This window comes from Polyodon spathula, chromosome 44, assembly GCF_017654505.1.
Source record: "Polyodon spathula isolate WHYD16114869_AA chromosome 44, ASM1765450v1, whole genome shotgun sequence".
Classification (NCBI taxonomy): Eukaryota; Metazoa; Chordata; class Actinopteri; order Acipenseriformes; family Polyodontidae; genus Polyodon; species Polyodon spathula.
In genome coordinates, this window is record NC_054577.1 from 1,660,316 (window position 1) to 1,666,291 (window position 5,976).

Below are 5,976 nucleotides of genomic sequence, written 5' to 3' on the forward strand. Positions count from 1 at the left end.
TTTGCACAGTGCCCGTGTTTGACAGCTCGCATGTGCCCAATTTAATAGTTCAGCAGTCACTCCAACACTAGCGGATTCATTCCTGCTCACATGGGACGTCCCGTTTCCTGCCTGGCTCCAGCCTGCCGAAAAAACAATGGAGAGATGTCCACCACAGACTTCCGTTCGTCCCTGACTGCGGGGTGGGGGTCAAAGATACACACAATAAAAAAATGACGGGATGGGACTTCATGTTTGCAAAAACACAATGGAGCTCAGGGGAGCCCATTGCGCTGAAAACGCAGCACGGAACAGACAACTGTTTGATCCACAACCAAAAAGAAACCAGACCAGCCAGCACGTTTTGATAGAACTACCCCCATCCTGTGATCTCACACTCTTCTTTTACTGGCAGCAAATAAGCTAGCTGTGCACTAGATGGCGATGGAGTGCACTGCTGTAAAAGGCGCATGGACCGATCTGGTCTGTGTTACATGTGTCTACGGCAGGCGTATAGAGAATGATGAGCCTCTGCTGCCAGCAAAACAACACACTGGCCCAAGGATCACAAGAGGACGCTGGCTCTTCATCTATAGAAACACACAGCGCCTGATCCAGACCGGGTCACGTGTATCTTTCACAGGGCAACCACACACACACACTGACACACACACACACACACACACACTGACATGAACACACACACTCACTCATACACACACACACACACACACAATACATGCAATGATGAAACTGCACCCTTGTTTTTTTGTTCAATATTAAGGCATTCAATCCATTCGTTCTGACCCAACACCACTTTCAAGAGCTATCTTACTGTCTTGAAATGAGATTTGTTTACAGAGCTGCTCTTCATATGGACCCCTCCCCCCTCCAGAGGATCATAAATTATTAGCACCTTCGCTTATTAGAAGATTGCATTCTGAAGATCAGGTGCGTTCTGTTGCCATGGTGACCGGTATTTGGCATGTTTTTGATTCATTGATATTTAACTCTCAATTAAAATGCAATTACATTCTGTTACACGCACAACAGGAATATTATTTCGGCAACGAAGCAGCAAATCGATGTTTCATTTGTGCTACAGAGAAGCAGTGTGGCTTTGCAGGTAGAGCTGAGGGGCTGGGAGGGAGGGAAGCAGTGTGGCTCTAGTGGAGCTGAGGAGGGACTGGGAGGGAGGGAAGCAGTGTGGCTCTAGTGGAGCTGAGGAGGGACTGGGAGGGAGGGAAGCAGTGTGGCTCTAGTGGAGCTGAGGAGGGACTGGGAGGGAGGGAAGCAGTGTGGCTCTAGTGGAGCTGAGGAGGGACTGGGAGGGAGGGAAGCAGTGTGGCTCTAGTGGAGCTGAGGAGGGACTGGGGGAGGGAAGCAGTGTGGCTCTAGTGGAGCTGAGGAGGGACTGGGAGGGAGGGAAGCAGTGTGGCTCTAGTGGAGCTGAGGAGGGACTGGGAGGGAGGGAAGCAGTGTGGCTCTAGTGGAGCTGAGGAGGGACTGGGAGGGAGGGAAGCAGTGTGGCTCTAGTGGAGCTGAGGAGGGACTGGGAGGGAGGGAAGCAGTGTGGCTCTAGTGGAGCTGAGGAGGGACTGGGAGGGAGGGAAGCAGCGTGGCTCTAGTGGAGCTGAGGAGGGACTGGGAGGGAGGGAAGCAGTGTGGCTCTAGTGGAGCTGAGGAGGGACTGGGAGGGAAGCAGTGTGGCTCTAGTGGTTAGCTGCTGAGGGACTGGGAGGGAGGGAAGCAGTGTGGCTCTAGTGGAGCTGAGGAGGGACTGGGAGGGAGGGAAGCAGTGTGGCTCTAGTGGAGTTGAGGAGGGACTGGGAGGGAGGGAAGCAGTGTGGCTCTAGTCCTGTGACCTTGTAAACAAACAAACGCAATGCCCTGCATCTTCACACTTTCTTTCCGGGAATTTCCATAATCGCTCCCTTGTTTTTCATCTTGTAATTACTGTACCTTTGATTTACTGGCACTGCTGCCACGCTCAGATAGGTTTGCACAACTTGGCAGCGAAACACAGGAGCACTCGCGTCTGTTCGACACGCTCCTTGTTTACGAGATGCAGCTGAGTCTATTCTCTGGCATTTGTAATGAAAAACGAATCAGTCTGGGGAGGCTGAACTTGTACTTCACGCCGGCTCCGACACACCTGTTACCGTCAGTAAGGAGGCCCCCAGAGCCTCTGCACCGAGCTCCTCTCCGCTCACTGCGATGGAATTTGAAGTCTAGCCTCTCGGGACCCCAGAAAGCCCTGCCGCAATTCGTCTTGCAGAGAAATGCCAGGATGTTCCTTGCTTCGCCTGTTAGTCGCATTAACAAGACAGAACAAAAACACTTCTAACCTCTAGAGCCACACTGCTACCCTCCCTCCCAGTCCCTCCTCAGCTCCACTAGAGCCACACTGCTTCCCTCCCTCCCAGTCCCTCCTCAGCTCCACTAGAGTCACACTGCTTCCCTCCCTCCCAGTCCCTCCTCAGCTCCACTAGAGCCACACTGCTTCCCTCCCTCCCAGTCCCTCCTCAGCTCCACTAGAGCCACACTGCCTCCCTCCCTCCCAGTCCCTCCTCAGCTCCACTAGAGCCACACTGCTTCCCTCCCTCCCAGTCCCTCCTCAGCTCCACTAGAGCCACACTGCCTCCCTCCCTCCCAGTCCCTCCTCAGCTCCACTAGAGCCACACTGCTTCCCTCCCTCCCAGTCCCTCCTCAGCTCCACTAGAGCCACACTGCTTCCCTCCCTCCCAGTCCCTCCTCAGCTCCACTAGAGCCACACTGCTTCCCTCCCTCCCAGTCCCTCCTCAGCTCCACTAGAGCCACACTGCTTCCCTCCCTCCCAGTCCCTCCTCAGCTCCACTAGAGCCACACTGCTTCCCTCCCTCCCAGTCCCTCCTCAGCTCCACTAGAGCCACACTGCTTCCCTCCCTCCCAGTCCCTCCTCAGCTCCACTAGAGCCACACTGCCTCCCTCCCAGTCCCTCCTCAGCTCCGCTAGAGCCACACTGCTTCCCTCCCTCCCAGTTCCTCCTCAGCTCCACTAGAGCCACACTGCTTCCCTCCCTCCCAGTCCCTCCTCAGCTCCGCTAGAGCCACTGCTGCCTCCCTCCCAGTCCCTCCTCAGCTCCACTAGAGCCACACTGCTTCCCTCCCTCCCAGTCCCTCCTCAGCTCCACTAGAGCCACACTGCTTCCCTCCCTCCCAGTCCCTCCTCAGCTCCACTAGAGTCACACTGCTTCCCTCCCTCCCAGTCCCTCCTCAGCTCCACTAGAGCCACACTGCTTCCCTCCCTCCCAGTCCCTCCTCAGCTCCACTAGAGCCACACTGCTTCCCTCCCTCCCAGTCCCTCCTCAGCTCCACTAGAGCCACACTGCCTCCCTCCCTCCCAGTCCCTCCTCAGCTCCACTAGAGCCACACTGCCTCCCTCCCTCCCAGTCCCTCCTCAGCTCCACTAGAGCCACACTGCCTCCCTCCCTCCCAGTCCCTCCTCAGCTCCACTAGAGCCACACTGCCTCCCTCCCTCCCAGTCCCTCCTCAGCTCCAGCTCCACTAGAGCCACACTGCCTCCCTCCCTCCCAGTCCCTCCTCAGCTCCACTAGAGCCACACTGCTTCCCTCCCTCCCAGTCCCTCCTCAGCTCCACTAGAGCCACACTGCCTCCCTCCCTCCCAGTCCCTCCTCAGCTCCACTAGAGCCACACTGCTTCCCTCCCTCCCAGTCCCTCCTCAGCTCCACTAGAGCCACACTGCTTCCCTCCCTCCCAGTCCCTCCTCAGCTCCACTAGAGCCACACTGCTTCCCTCCCTCCCAGTCCCTCCTCAGCTCCACTAGAGCCACACTGCTTCCCTCCCTCCCAGTCCCTCCTCAGCTCCACTAGAGCCACACTGCCTCCCTCCCTCCCAGTCCCTCCTCAGCTCCACTAGAGCCACACTGCCTCCCTCCCTCCCAGTCCCTCCTCAGCTCCACTAGAGCCACACTGCCTCCCTCCCTCCCAGTCCCTCCTCAGCTCCACTAGAGCCACACTGCCTCCCTCCCTCCCAGTCCCTCCTCAGCTCCACTAGAGCCACACTGCTTCCCTCCCTCCCAGTCCCTCCTCAGCTCCACTAGAGCCACACTGCCTCCCTCCCTCCCAGTCCCTCCTCAGCTCCACTAGAGCCACACTGCTTCCCTCCCTCCCAGTCCCTCCTCAGCTCCACTAGAGCCACACTGCTTCCCTCCCTCCCAGTCCCTCCTCAGCTCCGCTAGAGCCACACTGCTTCCCTCCCTCCCAGTCCCTGCTCAGCTCTAACCACTAGGCCTTTCTTTCCTGTGCTAAATATATGTTTTGTAGAGAATTGTAATTTTTTTTTTTAAAGAAGCCATTTCCACATCTGATAACCTTAACAATACCACGATGTTAAAGTGCTCACGGTAAGGTTATCAGCGAGATTTTTGATTGTTTTTCTGTATTATGCGTTGTTATTTCCAAGGGTCGTTCTCTCAGACACGGGTTATCAATTCAGCTTGATAGATTGATGGTGGGAAAACACGACTTGCAGAACGGCATTCTGACAAAACGAGTAATTTGATTCCTTCTCGTTCTCGTAAGACTGATACAGTGTATTTATTTCACTTTAATGTATTTTAAACGGGTTGGACAGGTTTTATATGAAAAACAAATTCGAAGAATACGAAGGATCTGTGTTGGATTCTGGCTAGCTCGCTCCTCTATCTTGGTGTATTCCTAATGGTTAACGCTACACAAGTCTGTTGTGAATGCCAAATATATTTAGCAAATAAGTCGCGTCAGTTGGGTTCAAGCGCTCTGCAAAAACGCGCATTAACCAACTTATCAGAAAATGAGCCTGGAGTGGATTCTGCGTATAACCGGCAGAGGGCGCAGTGAAGCCATCGTCACTTAACGCCAAAGTATATGTAGCATAGATAGATAGACAGACAGACAGACAGACAGACAGAGATAGATAGATAGATAGATATGAGAGAAATAGATAGATAGATAGATAGATAGATAGATAGATAGATAGATAGATAGATAGATATACTTCTAATTATGACAAAGGTTACACATTTGAATTGTCGATTTCAAGCAGGCTGATTATACTGGCATCTACCCCTTTTATCACGCGTCTTTCAGAGCCCTATCTATCTTGTTAAGTTTTCTTTCTTCCAGATTATCACCTATCGATTACTTTTCTTTCTTTCTTTTAACACTGCCAGCTGCTAGCGCTGTACGTGTAATCGCTCTGAAGAACTGGGCAGCGGGTTGAAATTAAAGCTGATCTCTCGGGACGCGATTTGAGCCGATGAGACCCGACCTTATTAACCTCCACTCCCCAGCCTAATACACATGCATGCGGGGGGGCGGGGGGGCGATCCCTGCCAAAGCTTTGTTTAATTATTTAACGATTTGGTTCGTGTACTGATTGATTGATTTCAAATAGGGCGCATCTGGAAATCTCGTTGACAACAGCATCCCTTAAACCGCGAATTGCGTCCTTACATTTCCACCGTCAGTAAATCACTGATTATTGCTGTGATAACTTATTCTGATTTTATTAAACGCGAAAGCTGTTTTTTAAACCCTGTTTCGTGCACCCCGTTTTGGAGGGATATGGCCCTTGTACCCCGAAACAATACAAAATTGACCCGCTCCATTAAATAAATAAATAAATAAATAAACAAATAGATAGATAGATAGATAGATAGATAGATAGATAGATAGATAGATAGATAGATAGAGATAACACACGCGTGCCAGCACGGTTTGGAAGCAGAGCGCGTCACGGAATTAAAAAGGGTGCATTTCCATTTGGAACGGAACGGGGCGCGTCACCCCGCCGCCTCCCCGGCTCAGTCAGTATTGATAGCGCGTCGCAGGATTGCCAGGTGCTGGTTTGAATGGGAATTGCTGATGTTTTCAATGGGGGCCGGGGCTGCGGATCCGCGGGGGGAGGAGCCACTGCGTTTGCACTGTAGCGCTTAGCTCTCTGCTAAACGCACGCT